This window comes from Apium graveolens, chromosome 3, assembly GCF_009905375.1.
Source record: "Apium graveolens cultivar Ventura chromosome 3, ASM990537v1, whole genome shotgun sequence".
NCBI lineage: Eukaryota > Viridiplantae > Streptophyta > Magnoliopsida > Apiales > Apiaceae > Apium > Apium graveolens.
Window position 1 is genome coordinate 188,935,802 of NC_133649.1, and position 22,053 is coordinate 188,957,854.

Genomic DNA, 22,053 nt, shown 5'->3' on the forward strand with positions numbered 1-22,053 from the left:
AAGTATATATCGTGAAATGTTATTTCGCTTTAAGCGTGACGTATTATATAAGACCGAGAGTCGGTCGGGATTTAAGATAAAACCCAGGAATCATTCCGGCGATATTATAGGACGGTTATAAGTCCATAGTAGTACGTTTTAAAGGGACTCATCGTCCACTTACGAAACATTAAAATACCTCGAACTTTTATTAAAACGATTTCCCAACGATCATATTCCCTCAACTATATTTTATTGTTCGAATAATAATTACTATATACTTATTCCTTATTATGGGAGTAGTATACTCCAACGATTATTTATTTCAATCCCGATTAATCACTATAGATTATTAATTATGGAGACACAAACTAGTTGAGGAATATTATTTTAAATATTCGTTTAGAGAGTAAACTCATTCGGGGTTTAATTATTTATCGAAAATTATTTAATTAGTTATTATTCTTAAAGTGTTTCTTATTGATTTAAAAATCATAGATCCCGATTTAAAATATACTTTCTGATTTCAGAATATCATTCAAATAGTTTCAAGGAGAAACTTTTCCCCCTTATTAATTATCTGTTGACAACGGTCAACTCACATCCTTAGTACTTCCTCCAAAATTCTCGGAAGTACGTATATACACATATATACACTTATATCTTAGAGAGATAAGCTATTTCTATCAACAAGCAAAATGCTTGGGGAACTTCGATGTGGATCGAGTTCTCGAGATTGATAGAATTCTTTTAAAGGACAAGGGAGGGGTAGACTCTAGTACTATGTGTGCTAGATGGACTACCAAAGGTACCGCAGGTGAAGGTACTCTGTGTACTCAGGAAATTGTGAAATATTTGTATACCCGAAAATGGGACACGTAGCCCGAATGCGGCAAGGGTGATAACCGAGATATGAAGGTGTCATCCTTCTACTAGTAGAAAAGGTGACTTTTATCGTAGTACGACTGATCATCGTATGCGGTGGCTCCAACGAATGTCCAAATTCTTCCTATTAGAATTGTGATGCAATACCGTAACCCAAGCCAAGGTGCTGGGTTTATTATTAAGGTATTCACAGGTTAATAAAATCCACCAAAAGATTATTTTCGTAAAAGGTGTGTATCACCAAGGGAAGCCATTTTTGAATAAAATGTAACTATCAAATATGATATTTTACGCGAGTTTAACATACAGTCATTTTCATACTGTACATTATTATGCTGGGCATTATAGCTCATTCTTGCTTTCTTTTAAATGACACAACACAACAGATAACCAGTATGCCGGTGTGGGATTAGTCGCTTGCAGTCATGGGGAGGATCCATGGCAGCTTTGTCTCAGGTGTGCTAGAGTATCAGATAGATATAAGATATCAGTCATAATTATTGTAACTTTATGTAGAGGTTATAAATAATTGTTTGAGATCCTATAAAGTACATTTGAGTGTAATAAAAGAAGATTACATTTTGTACGTTGTTTCTAAGGCTATAAATTGTGTGTGCAAGTATGAGATTGTGGTCTGTTGGATTATTGAATCAATACCAGGTTACATATGAGTGAAAGATGGCGTGACGACCCAGATTCCTGACCCCGGATTTGGGGGCATTACAATTTGTGTTCTTGTTTATTGCATGTTTATTTACTACATTAACACATCTTCTTTTCAAGATTAAATTTACTTTGTTCAACCAAAAACATTCAAGAAAAGCCAAAAAATATTAAAAACACATTCACCCCCCTGTGTGTTATTCATTTCCTAACAAGTGGTATCAGAGCAAAATTTGAAAGTAAATAGATTCAAGATCTTGGAAGAATGAATACACCGAAAATGAGTAGCATCAAAATTCCTACCTTTGACAAAGCTAACTACACTCTTTAGAAAAAGAAAATGATGTTGTTTATCAGGATGGCCAATCCACTCTACATTCAGATCCTCAAGAATGGGCCCTTCACTCCTATGGTTAGAGTTGAGGAATCTACAGATGGAGACGTGGTTATCCCAGCTCATTATGCTCCAAAAGATCCTACTGAGTATACTGAGTCTGAAAAAGAGAAAGTTTTCCTGGATAGTGGATTACAATTGATATTAATTGAGTCACTTAATAATGTTATGTACAACAACCTTGTCAACTGTGACACTTCCAAGCAAATATGGGAAAAGATTGAGATACTCTATGAGGGAACTGCGGAAGTTAGATCAAATCAGAGAAGGATACTGATTTTACAGTATAAGGGTTTCATAGCTAAGCCAAAAGAAAGTATTACTGAAGTGTTTAAAAGGTTTAATAAGCTGATAAATGACTTGCAACTCCATGATAAATATTATGAAGCTGAAGAGGTGAAATTAAAGTTCTTGCTTACTCTCCCTGATCATTTGGAACAGAAAATCTCAGCAATCAGGGAAGGGGGAGACTTGAGTAGGATAACACTGGAAGTTATGTATGGAATTCTTAAAACATATGAACTTGAAATGATTCAGAAAAAATCATTGAGATCTGGTCAAGGACATGTTGTAGATGGCTCAAGTGCTTTAATTGTCAATGAAATCCAAACATCTACTGATGAGCCAATATCTCAAACTCCAGTTGCCTCAACATGTGAGCAAAGAACAAATGATTCACAGGAACAAGTCATTCTGGAATTGGAAGAAGATGAGTTCTACACTCTTGATAAACTGGATGAAAGAGATCAGTCAATGGCCTATCTGGCTAAAAAATTCTCTAACATTAGAGTAAAGAAGCCAAGATACTTCACAGGTAAAGGACAGTCTTTCAACAAAGAAAAAACTGGAAAGGAAAAGGAAGTACGCCTCTAAAAGCAAAACTGGCTACAAAACTGGATCTGTTGATAGATCTAAGATAAGGTGCTTCAAATGTGATGAGTTGGGCCATTTTACTAGAGAATGCAGGAAACCCAATAAAGCAAAGAAGGATAAAGCTTATTTTGAACTTGAAGCAAAGTATGAAGCTCTTTTGAAGAAACAGCAAAGCAAAGCTTATATTACAGAGTGTAAAAGTTGGGATGATTCTGAAAATGATGAAGATGAATAATTTGGAAATTATGCACTCATGGCCTTGGAGCAAGGAGACTCATCCTTATCTAAATCACAGGTACCAACTCTTACCACAATTGATTTAAATATGGATCAATATAAGGAAACTGTAGAGAAGATGAGCACAAAAATATTTCACATCCACACAAGCATGGTTGCTGCTAATATAGAAGTTAGTAGATTAACAAAGATAAATGAGAAGCTTGAGAATGAAAAACAAGGAACTAAATTACTGATAGTGGAGCTTGAAGCTATAAAACAAGAAAATGCATATCTAAAGAACAAGCTCAAGTGTGCAAATGGAATTGAAGAAGTGCTAAGGGAGAAGCTGGAAAAGAATGAAGTGAAGCTGAAATCATTTAGAAATGCATCTGAACTGGTTGGACAGTACCATGAGAAAAACAAGCCATGTGCAAACATTGTTATTGGCCTTGACTATGATGCTATGAATGATAAAAGAAGACTGTAGGTGACAAAGGGAAAGCAAAGAAAACTGAAAATGCTCCAACCTTCTTGAAAGAGGTTAATGCACCTATATTCAAAGTATGTGAAGTCAACTTCAGTGAAGAAGAATTGATTATCAAGCAAGAAATTGCTGATGAGGATAAAGAGAAGAAAACTGAAGAATCAACTCAGTCTTCCAATATTGAAGAGAAACTCATGGACAATCAAAGTCCCAAGACACCTGTTAAAGAAACCAAAACTAAAGATGCAAGAAAGAAAAAGAAAAATAGGAATGAAAAAATAGGGATAAACAAAAGCAACAATTTTCCGTATGTTGCAGATGCTCCAAGAAAGAAATGTGAAAATTGTGGCTCTGTGAGCCACCTAACTCACCTTTGTAGAAAGGCAGTTAGCGAGCCAACTGAAGGAGCCTGCAAATACAATGAAGCAAATGATCCCTACTCATTCTATGACAAGTTTGAATGCATCCCTTGCAACTTGAAAGTGATGATGAGTTGCCACAAACTGAGAGTAGACCTTAAAGAGACAAAAATTGGGTCTACATCAGATAAGGAAAATGCACAGGAATCATTGAACTCTATTTTATCTGAAACTACTCATTCTACTTCTGCTAAATCAGTTAACAAGAAGAAAGTACCCAACACTGCTTGGGTTGCTAAATACACTTAAAACTCATTGTGTGTAGGGAAAAGTGAAGAAAGTCATCTGGATCATAGACAGTGGATGTTCCAGGCATATGACAGGTGATAAAGCCCTGCTATCATGATTTTGAGAAGAAAGTTGGCCCTTTGGTGACCTTTGGAGATAACAGCAAAGGATTCACAATGGGATATGGAAAAATTGTTTCTAGAAATATTGTCATTGATGATGTAGCACTGGTAGTTGGTCTTGAAGTGAATCTTCTAAGTGTTAGCCAATTTGAAGACAAAGGTATTAAAGTCTTATTCAACAAAGAAGAATGCACTTTTATCAGCAAAAAAACTGGTGAAATTTCTCTAAGAGGAGCAAGGAAAGGAAGCTTGTTTGTTGCAGATTTAGACTCAATAAATAAGGATGGTATTTGTTGCTTCTATACCAAGTAATCAGAAGAGCAAAGCAAGCTGTAGCATAAGAAATTGTCTCACCGGAACTTCAAGGAAATTAACACTCTGGTTAAGAAAGAGTTAGTAAGAGACATGCCCCAACTGTAATTTGCTCAAATAGAAGTTTGTGAAGCTTGTTAGAAAGGAAAAATGAAAAGATCAAGTCATAGGTCAAAAACTGTGAATTCTATAAGTGCACCATAGTAGCTCATTCACATGGATCTGTTTGGGCCAGTAAATGTCTTATCTATTTCAAGGAACAAATATGCACTTGTTATGGTGGATGATTTCTCAAGATACACTTGGGTAGAGATCATATACTCTAAAGATGAAACTCCACACATCATAATTGAGCACATCATGAAGATAGAATACAACTGTGTAAAAAGATTGAGAAGTGATAATGGGACAGAATTCAGAAATGCTACCTTGAGTGAATTCTGCAAAAGTAAAGGCATTGTTCAAAAATTCTCAGCTGCTAGAACACCTCAACAAAATGGAGTAGTTAAAAGGAAGAACATAACAGTAGTTGAAGCTGCTAGAATAATGTTGCAAGATGCCAAGTTGCCTACAAGTTTCTGGGAAGTGGCTGTTAATACTGCATATTACACTCAGAACAGATATCTCATTAACAAGGCACATGGAAAATCACCTTATTCAATCATGTCTAAAAGAAAGCCTACTGTAAAACATCTTCATGTGTTTGGAAGCAAGTGTTACATTTTGAAAGATAACTCTGAATACGTGGGAAAATTTGACTCAAAAGTCTTTGAAGCAATTTTTCTGGGATATTCATTGGAAAAAACAGCCTACAAAGTATATGTGATTGATCAAAAGAAGATTATGGAAAGCCCAGATGTGACTTTTCATGATGAAAAGTGTCCAGGCTTGGAATGCCTTGATGATAATGAAGCTGAAGCCCTTGTATTTGAAAATCTCAACATTGATAGTGATTCTGATGGGGAAGATGAAGTTGATGCACAACAGATGATAAATGAAGAGACTACTCAACAGGAAAATCATGAAAATGGAAGCTCATTTGAAACACCTGAATTTGAAAGCACAAACTCAGGGGGAGAAAGAGAAGAAGAATCTAGCAGTCATACCAATAATGAAGAAAATGATGAAGGCACAAGTCAACAAACTCATACAAGGAAGTGGGATAGAAGTCACACTAGAGAATCAATTATTAGTGATCCTACTGCTGGTGTGAGGACTAGAAGTGCAACTGTTAATGAGTGCCTACATGCATGTTTTCTGTCTCAAATAGAGCCTATAAAAATTGATGAAGCTTTACTGGATCCTGATTGGATATCTGCCATGCAGGAAGAGCTGAATCAGTTTGAAAGAAACAAATTTTGGAAATTGGTTCCTGCACCAAAGAACAGAAGCATAATTGGAACAAAATGGGTGTTTAGGAAAAAGATGGATAAAAATGGTATAGTCACCAGAAACAAAGCAAGGTTGGTTGCAAAAGGCTGCTCACAAGAAGAAGGAATTGATTATGATAAAACTTTTGCTCCAGTTGCAAGACTTAAAGCAATAAGATTTTTTCTAGCATTTGTTGCACATTCAAATTTTAAAGTGTATCAAATGGATGTCAAGAGTCCCTTCCTGAATGGTGAGCTAGAAGAAGAAGTTTATGTGCAACAGCCACCTGGCTTTGAAGATCCTGAATTTCCAAATTTTGTGTACAAGTTACTCAAGACTTTATCTGGATTAAAACAGGCACCTAGAGCTTGGTATGACACATTATCAGAATTTCTACTGAAGCATGGTTTTACTAGAGGTGCCATAGATAAGACTCTCTTCTATAAGAAACATGGTGAGGATATGATCCTAGTTCAGATCTATGTGGATGATATCATCTTTAGTTCTACAAATGAGAAGCTTTGCCAAAGATTCTCCAAGCTTATGCAAAGTGAATATGAAATGAGTATGATGAGGGAACTGAGCTACTTTCTTGGACTTCACCAAAGAAGTGATGGTATCTTCATCAGCAAAACTAAGTATGTCAAGGATCTACTGAAAAAGTTTGGTATGGTTGATTGTTCACCTCCATCTACACCTATGTCTACCGTAACAAAGTTGGATGAAGATAAAAAGGGTAAGAGTGTAGATATCTCAAGCTACAGAGGGATGATTGGATCATTGCTTTATTTAACAGCAAGTTGGCCAAACATCATGTTTGCAACATGTCTATGTGCAAGATTTCAAGCCAATCCAAAAGAATCACATCTGATGGCTGTAAAGAGGATTTTCAGATATTTAAAGGGAACTCCAAACTTGGGATTATGGTATCCTAAGGGAATTGGGTTTGAAGCTGTTGGTTACACAGATACAGATTTTGCTGGATGCGGGGTGGACAGAAAGAGTACTAGTGGGAGCTGTCAGTTTCTTTGAAAAAGACTTGTATCCTGGTATAGCAAGAAACAACAATCTGTATCAACTTCTACAGTTGAGGATGAATACATAGCTGCAGGAAGTTGTTGTGCTCAAGTGCTTTGGATTAGAAATCAGCTGATGGATTATGGTCTAGTGTTATACAAAATTCCTATTATGTGTGACAATACTAGTGCTATATCTATAGTGGTTAATCCAATTAATCATTCTAGAACAAAGCACATTGATGTAAGGTATCATTTTACTAGAGAACATGCTATAAATGGTACCATTGAGCTCATTTTTGTTCCAACAAAAAAAAATAACTGACATTTTTACTAAACCTTTGGATGAAGCAACTTTCACTAGACTTGTAGGTGAAATTGGAATGCTTAATTCTTCATCTTAAGAAAAGAACTCAGCTAATGTGTTGCAGCAGATTAATTTCCAGTAAATCAAAATTAATTTGATTCAATTGAAAATTAAATGAAATATGAACTATAAATATTTCAGAAATCTCCACATATTAATTTTTCAAAAATTCAATTCAACTTGGAATTTTTCAAATTCTAGGTAAATTGCTCAGTTGTTAATTTACATTCTTAATATGTAAAATTAACACAAGGCAGAATTACAAAAATCAAAAGTATATAGAGAAGTGAGTTCTCGATAGGTCTAATTGACTTCTCGACAAGTCATTTCAGGACATCTTGAGTGAGTTCTCGACAAGTCAATTCACTGACTTCTCGAGTGACTTCTCGATAGGCTTAAAAATGACTTATCTATAAGTCCTTGTAGAGTTCTCTAGTAAAGTTATTTCACAGAGTTCTCTAGTAAAGTTATTTCACAGAGTTCTCTACAAGTACAATTTTTGACTTATCAATAACTCAGAACTGAAATAATTTAATTTAATAAATTATTTTGGTAAAATACTTTTTAAAAATTTATTTTAGTTTTATTTTGAATTTATTCAAATAAAAGTTGGAATTAATTCAGTCCATTTTTGGACAAACTGGGTATTTATTTGACATCTCGATAAGTCAATTTTTTAGTTCTCTATAAGAGTAATTTAAAATGACTTCTCGATATGTACTTCATTTCTTAAAATGACTTCTCGATAGACAAATTTTAAACGTCTACTTTTGAGTTTTCAAAAAGTCATTCACTTTTACTATAAATACCTAGACTTCTCGATACATATACATACTTACAATTTTCGAGATCTCAAGTGACCTAGCCTTTCAAACAAAAACCGGTTTCTCTCTAAGGTTTACTCCTTTCTCAGAAATTTTTCTTACCCACTCATTCTCATCAATCAACAATGGCTCTAAATGTTGCAAGAATATCTATCCCAGAGAAAGGAACCAATTATCTTACTATTACTGATGTAAACCAAGCCCCTGATAGTGTCAAAGGGTTTGTAAAACTGTTGGCTGAATCCTATCTTGCAGGTGCTTTGACTGCAAATCCAGTACTCTATCTAGATGTGCTGCATGAATTCTGGACTACATCTGTAGTGAGGACTAATGTAAATAACAACTCTCTTTCTATGGCGGTGACATGCACAATTGGAGGACAGCTAATAGAATTCAATGATAAAGATGTGAATAGAGCTTTGGGGCTGCCAACTGAGAATCTGGTGGGGGTACCAACTCTTGATGAGCTGACTGAGTTCATGGACTTCATCAACTATGGTGGAAGAATCAACCTATCAAGCTTAAACAGGACCAATCTAAGGAAGGAGTGGTCTTTCATCTTTGACTATGTGGTAAGGGCCTTTACTTGCAGGAAAACAGGATATTACAACATTTCAAGTGTTGTGCAAAAGCTGGTGTATTCAATTGCCCACAACAGACACTTGAATGTTGGTCTGTTGATCCTGGAAGAGCTTGCAACCAGGCTAACAATGCCCCTGTCAGCTAGAGGTAAGGAAATTTTCTTTCCTAGATTTATTATGTTCACTTTAAATCATAAAGTAGCAGGCATACACTTACTGAATGGAATAGATAGCACAAAAATAGGCAACTGTAAGCAAGTATCCAAAATAATATTTGGCTCACTTACTATAAATAATAAGGTAAATGTAAGTCTAAAAATCACTTCATTCATGTTGGAGAGGTTTAGGACTTACCCTTACCCTATGCCTGACATGAGATCTAACATACAATCTAGCTCAGTTATGATCCCTGAATCTGTGGAAGTACAAGCACAGGATCACCAACAAGGATCTTCCCAAGATGCAACCATTCTTTCAAAACCTTTAGAAGGTAGACAACCGACCACCACATTTTCTCAAAAGGATGAGGTGAGTAGAAAGAAGAGAAATGGGGCAACGTTAACTGTTGTAACTAGGGCTGTAAACGAACCGAGTCGAGTCGAGTCGAGTTTTTCCTTAACCAGTTCGAGTTCGAGTTTTTTCTTAACGAGTCGAGTCGAGTTCGAAAAGTTTAACGATCAGATTTTCATGTTCGAACTCGAGTTCGTTAACAACCGAGTCGAATTCGAGTTGTTCACGAACTTTTCGAGTCGAGTCGAACTCGAATCGAGTTCGAGTTGGTCATTAATTTTTTGAATTTTTTTGGTCTTTTTGCCCAATTAGAGTCCAAATAAGACCCAACCCAAATAAAATAAAATTTAAACCCAGTCCAATTAGGAAGATACGGGTAGAGATAGAACATGTTCATGTATATATTTAGATTTTTTTTATACATATTGCTTATCGAGTCGAGTTCGAGTCGAGTTTAACGAGTCGAGTCGATCTCGAGTCAATCTCGAGTCGAGTTCGAGTCGAACACTTGTAAAACTCGGATCGACTCGATAAGCTAAACGAACATATTTTCTTATTCGAACTCGAGCTCGATTACTTAACCAGTCGAGTCAAGTTAAACGAGTCGAGTCGAGCCTAACGATCAGCTCGGTTCGTTTACAGCCCTAGTTGTAACTGAGAGTTGTGAGGATATAGCTGAAAAGGAGTCACCTCTGGTCAAAAGATCCAAAATAAGTAAGTAAACTGAGCTGACCACTCTAGCCACCTCTACATCCTCCCAACAGGATGCAGTTGTAAAAGTAACCAATAGTGAGTCTGCACAGCCTGCATAAGAAGAAATTCAAGTGTATGGTAGAAGAAATAAGGAAGGCACACACAGTGAGGGCACATCATTTGAAGCTCCCTCATCCGTTCAGGGGGAGCTGCCAACGCTCACACTTGAACAACAAACTCTTATCTCTAAAATTTCTTCTCTTCCATCTGCACTTGAATCTAACTCTCAATTGCAAGAAAAATCAAGTGACTTAGCTCAAGAACCTTTGCTCACCACCTAGACACTCCATTTAGATGGTGAGAGGCTACATGCTGGGGTAGACCTTGATGACACCATCGCAAACATGGGGGATTCATCAGTTTCTATTGAAGACCCCATGAATACTTCCAATGCACCTTCATGTGCAAAATAATCTTCATAGACTGAAAGGTTTGAGGGTAGTACTCCTGAGGGGGAGCTATCTAAATCCTCTCCAATTCAATTGGAGGTTTCTCATGTAGGGACAACTCCCCTCACAACCCTAGCAGAAATTGCTTTGGCAGTTGAAGCTAGGAGTACAATTGTCCATGATCCTGTCATAGGGGAGGCAAGCATAGCACATTCAAGTGCTAGTGTGTTGCAAGACACACAAGGGTTTGAGGCTGGTGTATATGACAGTAACCCAGTCAAATCCCCTCCAATTCAATTGGAGGTTCCCATTACAAGTGGAGGACAACACACTATCAAAACCACAGAGCAATTTGTGAGTCAAACTATGACTTCAGTCACAGGTGTTTCTGAACCATCAACCTCACACCCTTCAACTTCCCAACCTCAACAACCTCACATTCTCACCAACTGGCTGCAAGAATCTGTCTCTCAACCCACATTTGTAGATGATCTCTTAGTGGAGCATATTTTTGGATTGGAAAACATCTCTCAACATCTACTCACCTCTGATATGAGCAATCAGGATTATCAGGCCATCATGCTCACCTACAATGAAGATATGGAGAAACAGAAGGAGAAGATTGTAAATGATGAAGAACATGATGGAAATGTGGATGCATGGCTATCTCAAGACTTTGTATTGAAGATGGATCATTTCCCACTCCTTTTCCATAACTAATTTTCTCCTACTCTCCTATAAATACATACACTTATACACAAACTTCTCCATCACTTCTCAAATTCTCAAACACACAAATCTCTCTTACAAACTTCTATTCTCTCAAACTTATTCAATCTCAATGGCACCAAAAAGACAATGAACTCAAGTAAGTAGCAGCACCACTGATTTTGCAAGAATCTGTCTCTCAACCCACATATGTAGATGATCTCTTAGTGGAGCATATTTTTGGATTGGCAAACATCTCTCAACATCTACTCACCTCTGATATGAGCAATCAGGATTATCAGGCCATCATGCTCACCTATAATGAAGATGTGGAGAAACAGAAAGAGAAGATTGTAAATGATGAAGAACATGATGGAAATGTGGATGCATAGCTATCTCAAGACTTTGTGCTGGAGATGGATCATTTCCCACTCCTTTTCCAGAACTAATTTTCTCCCACTCTCCTATATATATATACACTTATACACAAACTTCTCCATCACTTCTCAAATTCTCAAACACACAAATCTCTCTTACAAACTTTTATTCTCTCAAACTTATTCAATCTCAATGGCACCAAAAAGACAATGAACTCAAGTAAGTAGCAGCATCACTGATTCTTCGAGTGTAGGTGGTGTGAGGCCTAGGTTTTCAACTCCCGAGGCTGAGACGAAGTATGTGAGGCTGCTTTCGAAGCCTATAGCCAAGGAGCGTGGTTTTATGCCATCGGGGAAAGATGTTAATTTGTTGGAGATGATCTTGGAGATGGGCTGGGTTATTTTTTGCGAGACACCCACTGCTGTGCCCATGAGTGTGGTGCGTGAGTTTTATGCTAATGCTAAGGTGGAGAAGAACGGTTTCACCGTGGTGAGGGGGATGACGGTGCATTATAGTGCTGAGGCGATTCGTAGGGTGATTGAGCATCCCGAGAGGAAGAAGGAGAGGAGAACTGGAACAAGAAAATGTCGGAGGAGTATAACTTGGATTTGATTGTTCCTACCCTTTGTGTGCCTGAGACTCACTAGAAGTTCAAGAAGGGTACAAATGAGTATGCCACGTTACCTGCTTCATGCATGAACAGGTTTGCACGTGCATGGAATTCTTTTATTTGTGCTAATATCATGCCATTTTCTCACGTGCATGAGATTACTGTGGAGCGTGCATGTTTGTTGTGGGGTATTCTACCAGGAGATTATGTGGATCTTGGGATGGTTATCCATTAGTGTATTTTGAGGTTCTTGCGAGGGAGTAGTAAGGGTTCGATACCCTATATATCCATTGTGACGAAGTTGTGTGTGGCGGTTGGCGTTTGTTGGCCCGCACATGAGCAGCTGCAGCTCCCTAGTGCTCCGATTGATAGTTCGACATTGTTGAATATGACTGAGTGATATGGTGGGAAGCCCGATCCTAAGGGGCTTGGATATTCTTATGACCAGCGGCCAGGTGGAAGGCCAGCGGATCAGACTTATGCTGGTGGGACTTCGCAGGCTCGTCGAGCAGTATGGAGAGCTCAGTTGGGAGAGGAGGCTGGTCCTTCGGGATCGCAGCAGGAGGAATCACAGGGCAGTGCTGGTTTGAGTACGACGCAGTATAGGCATTTAGCTAGGAGGATGGATGCGATGCATGACATCCGTAGTAGGTTTGCACATGACCTCACCCAGGCGTTGGGGACTGCTTTCAGAGCCACATGAGTTGACATCCATTGGCCAGTATTCAGTTAGAATTCCATGTATCCGCCTCTAAACACTCCTGACACTCCACCTCTTGAGGGTGATGATCCTGGTTCTGATTATGTAAGTCTGATTCCTTGCTATTACCTTTACTGAGGACAGTGAATATTTTAAGTTTAGGGGTAGTAGTTAAGGATTATATGTTTTGTGTGAGTCACATATAGTTGCATATTCATGCAACTTTAGTTCATTTAGTTGCGTATTTGCCATGTAGTAGTTTTTGTTATTTTTGTAATTTTTATGATATTTGTTGCATATAGTTCCATGTATTTACATAATAACATGATCCCTTAGATGATTTTTCCGATTAATTTGAGATGGTGATGCTACTGTAGTAATGTCGTGTTTAGTGATGTTAAGTCTTATCGAGTTGATTTGCATGCTAGAGACAATTGTATTTCACTAAATCTTTTAGGTTGCTTGAGGGCTATATCATGGTCATGGTTTATTTGTTTATCGAGGTTTAATCGCTTGTTTATATTTAGAATTTAGGATATTCTCTTAATAATTAAATAACATGGATATTTAAAAATTGGAGAAAATTGGATTTCATTGCTAGTGGTGTGGTTAGGTGTCAAATGGCTAGTAGCCGGCTCATTTTATATGAGTAGTATAGGGTTGAACGAGATGGAGCGAAACACACTCCTTCAGAAAATTGTGAAAAAGAAAAAAATATGTGTTTATGCATAATTGATCACGAGTGGGCTCTTTAATACTCGAGTTATTAAGTTCTTAGGGGACTTTGTGCCTAGTGACCTAAGGCTTTTTGTAGTCTGGGATCCACTAACCTAATGCTCGCTACATGGGTATTAATGTATAAGTCTTTGTGGACCTCACTCATTGCACGGTTAAATAAGCATATTTGTGTTGTTTTTTGTTGTGAATAAAAGCATGAATCCATGTAAAACTCCGATATAAGAATTGAAGTGTTATAAGTTATTTTGAGTCTAGCTTTTATTCTATTTATAACCTTGTGATTACCTTGATGAGTAATGAGTCATGTTTATTGATCTAGATTGTGATAGTATATCAGTAAGTATTTGCACAAACACACGTCTCTGGCTTGTAAGTTGATTTGTGGGGCTTGATTGATCTTTGTGCGGATAACTGCATTTGTTGAGATGTTGCTTATTGATTGGTTTAGTTATTCTATGAGGATCGTTGTATTCATATAGTTTGCATTCATGCATTTTTATTTCTTGTTTTTTGAGTCAGTTAATGCTTGAGGACAAGCATCGGCTCAAGTTTGGGGGTATGTTTAGTGGCATTTATGACACTTTATAACGCTCCGTAAAGCTTTGGATTGATGTCTTGTACTCAAGTTGTTAGTGTTTTAATGTGTTTTTTGTAGTGTTTTTGCATTTCAGGCATTTATCAGGAATACAGGAGAATTAGCATTATTTGGATGCTAATATGGTGTTAGGATGGTATCTAGAATAAAAGCTCTTGAAAAGACCAGCTCAAACCTAGAAGAAAAGAAATAAGTCAGAATTTTTTTCCAAAAAGATGGCGCACCCGCGCTGTAGTAGCGCACGGCCGCGCCCAAAGAGTAGAATGTCAGCGGGCCTGCGCTGGTCAAGCGCCCGGCCACACTAGGTCGGGAAAAAAAATCCCGTTTCTTCTGGAATTTTGATCTTTTGGAATTCTACTCTGCATGGGTTGCTATATATACATAACTTACGCTCGTTTTTTATAATAAGACGTACCAGACCTTAAGGAGAAGGCATAAGAAGACCGTAGAGCATAATTCAACCAAGGTGAAGAAGATCTAGTTTATTCTTGTGATTCTTTATTTTAAGTTATAACTTTGGATGCTATTTTTCTTATTCGTGAACCTATACTCTTGTTTCATGCTTCATTTTAATTAAGTATAAAAACTACGTTTATTATACCATGCTTTCATTGGAACCCGCGTTGATGATGAGTCCAATTATGGGCTAATCGTTATCGTGGTGTTCTAACGGATTTATTTATGGATTTCTTTAGTTATTTCATTTCGATGCCTTAGTTTGTGCTAATTTTATGATAACCTAGTTTTGGTTGTGCTTATTCATCTTATGAGCATCACGAACTTATAAGATAGTTTGTTAATCTTTAATGAAGTGAAAGTGAATTTAAGGGTTTAGAACTTGCCATGCTAGCATAGGTTCATGTAATTGTTATGCATGATTCATAGGTAATTTTAACCATCTTACTTGCCCTATGTAATCACGATAGGTACTTCTGCATTAAATCGTTATGTTGTCAAATTCTATAGACATATAGGTTCTGTAACGCCCCCAAATCCGGAGTTAGGGGATTTGGTCGTCATGATGAAACCTCAATCCAAATTAACCTGTTTAATCAAAATGCAAATGCCAGCGGAATATATTTAGCATCTATGACCCCAAAATAATCCAAGATCTTTTAAGGTTAGAGTTCTAGAATCAAGAATTCCAAAATATACCAATAAATTCTCAAAACTAAACCCGCTAGTATAGCTTCGAAAAGAAGTATACTAGTCCCAACTATACAATACACAATTATAATAGAATATACTATAACAACTTTATATAATAGAACTTATGCTAGTCCGCAAACCTTAGACCAACCACCTTTCAATAGCTTCTTCATTGCCTTCTTGAATTATGCAGCTAAACAGCGCAAGTTAATCCTCACTGGAGGTTAAATTTGAAAACTGGCAAGTATGAGTGAAAGAAATGCTCAGCAAGTTCATTATAGCGTATATATGGTCGTTTTGATATAAAACCGACATTTGTATTAGAGCAGAACATTTAAAATCATAATTGTTGAATGTTAGGAAATGAATAACACACAGAGGGGGGTGAATGTATTTTACTATTTTTTGTGCTTTTCTTGAATGTTTATGGTTGAACAAAGTAAATTAAATCTTGTAGTGAAATGCGTTCATGCAGAATTTAAGCTTGGAGAAAATAAAGAACACAGATCTTCAAAACTCACTTAATTTTATATAAAAATTAAGATTGTTTTGCTACAAAATTTCTAGGCTCTTTGTTGATAAAGAACTTACCTTCTCCTTGAGAGTGTTACAAGAAATTTTATCTAAATTGTTACAACTAACTAAAGGACCAGTGTTAACTTTACAACTTAGTTAACTGCTGGTTTACACAGTGTGTAATAAGACAGGATATTAGCTTTTCTAAACTGTCACTTGTCATTTCTATTTATAGAAAAGTAGATCTTCCATTTCTAGCTTAGCATATCTTTAGTATCCCGTGTTCACTTTGATCTTCCTTTGTTAGTTAATCTTTACCATTGATCTTGCATATTCTTCAAGCTGCTTTTTGTAGACTTGTCAATCCAGCTGGTTGGATTGTTTGTTGATTGTTTATCTTGAATATTGAACTGGTCTGTGATTCTGTACTTTGAGAATTTTACTCGAGATCTCCAGTTTAGGCACATAGAGATTTTGACATCTGGATAAGTATAATGACTTATCAAGATCTCTAATGCTCTAGTGAATTTGACTTATAGAGGTCTCTGAGTTCTCAAATGAAACTTTAGCTTGTCGAGATCTCTCATCATCATGTTTTCACTTTGTCTTATCGATAACTTAGAGTTCTCTAGTGAATTTTGACTTATCGATATCTCTGAGTTCTCTAGTAGACTTAGACTTATCGATACTCAGAGTTCTCTAATGAATGTAGACTTGTCGATAACTTTGAGTTCTCTAGTGAAGAAATGACTTGTCGATATCTCCAACCTTCATGTCTTCTTGACTTGTCGATATCTCTCTGAGTTCTCTTGTAGCTTTCCAGACTTCTCGATAAGTCATTTGAAGTTCTCGAATGACTTCTCTATAACACTAAATCTGTGACTTGTAGAGATCCTGACTTAGAGTATTTTTATCAAAAGAGATTTATTCAACTCCAAGCTTCTTCAAAATTCTTCTGAGGCATGATCTTCTTAATCTTCTTCCAAATATAATCCCTAGTCTTGATACTATTTTAGGAAAAAGACTCCAGTCTGCTCTTTTGACATTTTTACAGACTTTAAATGTTACAAGTACAAAATACAGATTAAGATAACAATATAACTTACTTATGGTTGACAAAATGTCTTAGTCTTGTTGAAGTACATGCATGTATTTTACAACAATCTCCCCCAATTTATGAGAAGATTGCTTAACACAAATTCATGCCTGTTAACAAGACTAACCCCAAGTTTAAAGAGATGAAAGATTAAATTGATACACAAAGCTTGATCAACTTGCAACTATTTATACATTAGGAAATTTATAGAGTTTAATGGTTACAAGTGTCAGGTAAAGACAGTTTTTACATTAGCTTGTTCTCTTTGAAGGTCCTTTAAGTAATCAAGAATTTCAAGTTTTTCTATAATAGGTGTCCCACTTAGAGCTTCTATGAGTTCTTGTCTTGCTGCTTTTGAGTAACATGTGTCCAGTAAATCAATCCTGGATCTTGAAAATTGACTAGCTTTAATGTTGAGAAATTTTCCATCTTTGGAGATTCTACCCATCCCTTTTGCTTTCAACTATTCAGATCTTTTTATGTACATCTCTATTTCTTCATCATACTTCTTCATTCTCTCTTCAGCTTTAGCCTCTTCTCTTTTCTTTGTTTCCTCCCTTTCAATCAACGATTCAGCTAGAACTGATCTCCATGCCCTTGAAGCAGTATCCTTGTCCTTTACCAAGCTTATTATTCTCTTAATTTATATGGTTAAAATAGAGTCCATTAATTTTCTGCTAAGAAAGGTGAAGGAACCATCTTCATAGAAAATTCTGACTTCCCTAAGAGATACAATCCAAACTTTGACTATTTCCTCATCAACTTGTTGAAAATAGTGTTTATCTGAGATGTACCAATTTAGAGGTAGAAAGTCAGATTGCTTGAAACAGTTCCAGATGGCCCTTTCAGTGACTTCCACTTTCTTTGCAGGCTTGACTTTTTTAGGCTTTCTCCCAACAGATTTGTGCTTTAATTTTAGTGAAGGTTTTTCTAAAGGTAGGGTTGTCATTTTCTCGAGATTTGTCTGGCTTGTGGTGATTGGGATTTTTAGAAGAGAGTTGGTTGTTTGTTTGTATAGAAACTTTGGCTTTGAGGTTTGAGGTGGTTTGATGTTTGAGATAGTTGATATTGTGGGTTGAGCTGAGATTTGAGTTGGTTGTGTTTGGATTTTTAGGGTTTTCTGAGTTTTTGAATCATCATGGGGCTTTCTGCTCTTCCTCTCACCTCTTCTCCTCATTTCATCATCTTTCTTCTGCTCATCATCATCCAAGTTATCCCTATTGATTTGTGTTTTGGGCAAGTTGGCTTCTGCATTGTCCAGATATCTCCTCAGTAGCTTTATCATTTCCATATCATCATTGTTCTTGTTTTTCTTAGCTCTTAAGCTAGTTCCTAGGATCATGATAAGCTTCTTGTTGCTCATGACACAATGTTTGGGGATCTGAAAATGTTTGAAGTGATTGGTGTTTGGACAGATGTATGATATACCCTTGCTTGGCTGTAAATATGATTCAGGAAAAGCAGCCATTTGAGCATTCCTCAATTCAGTCAATATCAAGGTATCTTTATGAGTTATAACTTTGACTTTGTTGATGAAGATATCTAACTCAGATGCCCTCCTTGAGACAAGGTAATTTTGGGACACTTGCATACATATGTCCGTCCCTGAGTTATTTGCATGGATCACTATTCTCTTGTGCAGATAGTTGTCCTGATTGACCATGATCACTCTTATAAAATTAATTGTCTTGTACAGGGCCTTTCTGTATGTGAAGTGATTGTCATTGAGAGATGCTTTTAAAGCTGTGAGTAGTTCATCAAACTCTCTCCTCAGACTAGGTCCTTCAACAACCCTAATAAGTCTCTTCATGTCAAGATCAACTTCTTTAGATTTCTTTTCAGTAACCTGGACTAGCTGTTGAGATGACCTTGATCGTGTCAACCTAGCCTCTATCTCCCCCTTAGTCTTGTTGATAGACATTAGAAGGGGAATAGGAATTTCAGGCCTGACTTGTTTAGGCAAAGAAGGTAGTGGTATGTTGAGTTTACCCATGATGGCTCCCAAGGCTACAGAATTCTGCATTTGAAGATGCTTATGGGAGGCCACCAGGGTTTGGATATCTGTTTGTTGGCTCTTGACAAGAGATGTCAGGGCCTGAACTTGTGCCGTGAGGGAAGAGTTGGAGTCTTGCAATGCAGTGACTTGACCTTGTAGATATTGAATCTGTAGATTTATTGATGTAGATGCAGGTTGATGGGAGCTTGATTTAGAGATAGCAGTGGAAGACCCAAATGTCGCTTGCACAAATTTCTGAATTTCATCCATGACCAAGGGAGAAGGAGTGTTTCTTGTAGTGTGCATCTGATCTAGCTTCAACCTTGTGTCATTAGAGTTAGTGATATGATTTTGAACTTGCTTGTGCAAGGCAACAAAGAAGTCCTTTAGTTGTGTCATGCCCTTATCTACTCCACTGAGATCATATCTGGACATTTGTTCTGAGAAGTATTTGAATTGATTTTTGATCTCAGTTTGAGAGGGAATGAGTTCATCCATCTTTTCCCTCACCATCTTCCTGATCTTGTCTTCATGACCAGTCAATTTGACTTCAAGAGCTTTACCAAAGAGGTGAAAAGCCTTGAGTTAAGCTTTGTGCACTTCTATGACTGCATCATATACTTCTTGTGGAGTCAAAGCCTTTGCATTGCTTTCAAGGATAATAACATACTCTTCCCTAAATTTGGCCAAGACTTGATTCATCTCCAAAACAAAGTCATCAGATAGCCATGCATTCATATTTCCATATTACTCTGCATCATTTACAATTTTCTCTTTCTGCTTCTCAACATCTTCATTATATGTAAGCATGATAGCTTGATAATCTTGATTGCTCATGTTGGAAGTCAGAAGATGCTAAGAGATGTTGGCCAATCCAGAAATCTACTCCACTAGTAGATCATCTACAGAAGTTGGTTGAGAGCCCGATTCTTGCAGCCACTGAGAGAGAATGTGAGGTTGTTGAGGTTGTGAGGTGGATGGTTCATCAGAAACACCTGTGACTGGGGTTACAGTTTGACTCACAGATTGCTCTGTGGTTTTGACAGTGTGTTGTTCTTCAGTTGTAGTGGGAACCTCCAACTGAATTAGAGGGGATTTGACTGGGTTACTATCATGTACACTAGCCTCAAACCCTTGTGTATCTTGCAACACACTGGCACTTGAATGTATTATGCTTTCCTCCCCTATGACAGGATCATGGGCAATTGTACTCCTAGCTTCAACTGCCAATGCAATATCTGCTAGTGTTGTGAAGGGAGTTGTCCCTACATGAAGAACCTCTAATTCAATTAGAGAGGATTTAGATAACTCCCCCTCAGGAGTACTACCATCAAACCTTTCAGCCTGTGAAGACTGTTTTGCACATGAAGGTGCATTAGAAGTATCCATGGGGTCTTTAGTAAAAACTGATGAATCCCCCATGTTGTGATAATGTCATCAAGGTCTACCCCAGCATGTAGCCTCTCACCATCTAAATGGAGTGTCTGGGTGGTGAGCAAAGCTTCTTGAGCTAAGTCACTTGATTTTTGTTGCACTTGAGAAGTGGATTCAAGTGTAATTGGAATAGAAGAAATTTGAGTGATAAGAATTTGGTGCTCAGTTGTGAGTGTTGCCCTGAATGAATGAGGGGGCTTTAAGAGATGTGTCCTCACATTGTGTGCCTTCCTTATTTCTCCTACCATACACTTGAATTGCTTTTCGTGCTGGCTGTGCAGACTCACTCCTGGTTGTTTTTACAACTGCATCCTGTTGAGAGGATGCAGAGGTGGCTAGAGTTGTCAACTCAGGTTGTTCACTTCTTTTGGATCTTTTGACCAGAGGTGATTCTTTTTATGCTATCTCCTCACCACTCTCAGTTATGACAATCAAGGTTGCCTCCTTTCTCTTCTTTTTACTCACCTCATCCTTTTGAGAAGATGAGGTGGTTGGTTGCCTAGCTTCTAAAGGTTTTGAAGGAATGGTTGCAGTTTGGCAAGATCATTGTGGGTGTTCCTGTGTTTGTACTTCCATGGGTTCAGGGATCATAGCTGTGCTAGATTGATTACCAATACTTCTCATGTATGGCATAGAATAAGGATAAGTCTTAAATCTTTCAATCATGAAAGGTGTTAACTAAAGACTTACTGGAATCTTATTCTTAGTAAGAAGTGATCCAAATAGAATTTTGGATACTTGCTTACAATTGCCAAATAGTGTTCTATTCACACCTTCTAGCATATGTATGTCATTCACCTTATAATTTAAAGCTAGCATAATAAATCTAGGCAGAAAGATCTTCTTACCTCTTGATTCTAATGTCATAGTCAACCTGGTGCTCAGCTCATCCAATATGTAGTGTCCTACATTTATCTGTTTATTGTGAGCCATCGAGTAGACCAGTTTTTGGACAATACTGGATATGTTGTCAAATCCTGACTTTCTACAAGTAAATGCCCTTATCACAAAGTCAAATATGAATGATCATTCCCTCCTCAGATACTTCTTATTCATGCTAGCCAGTTTAATCCTCTCAGAATAGTTTATGAAGTCCATGAACTCATGCAGCTCATCCTGAGTTGGAGCCTCCACCAGATTATCAGTGGGAATGCCCAAAGCCTTGTTGACATCATCCTCAAGCATCTCCACTTGCTGCCCCTTAATTGTGCAGTTTATCACTATAGTCGCAGCTTAATTTTCATGCACAACTGTCCTGATTGTTACTGTGTTCCAGAAATCACCTAGCACATCTAAGTACAACACAGGATTAGGAGTTAGAGCACCTACAAAGTAGGTCTTAGAAAGGAACTTAACAAAGCACTAAAAGACTTCAAGTGCTTGATTTGCATCTAGAAATGCAAGAAAGTTGGTTTCCTTGGGGAGAAAGGGTAAAAGATTATTGGCTTCCATTGATATGAGTATGAAGTTTAGTGGGTAAAAGAGATTTGTGAGAAAGAAGGAAAAATGAGAGAGAAATCGGTTTTGAATTGAAAGCTAGGTCACTTTAGATCTCGAAAGTTGTAAGTAAATGTATGTTTCGAGAAGTCTGGGTATTTATAGTAAAAGTAAATGACTTGTCGAGAACTCAAAAATAGACGTTTGGAATTTGCTTGTCGAGAAGTCATTTTTAAGAGTTGAAATACATATCGAGAAGTCATTTTAAATTACTCTTTTAGAGAACTCAAAATTGACCTATGGAGAT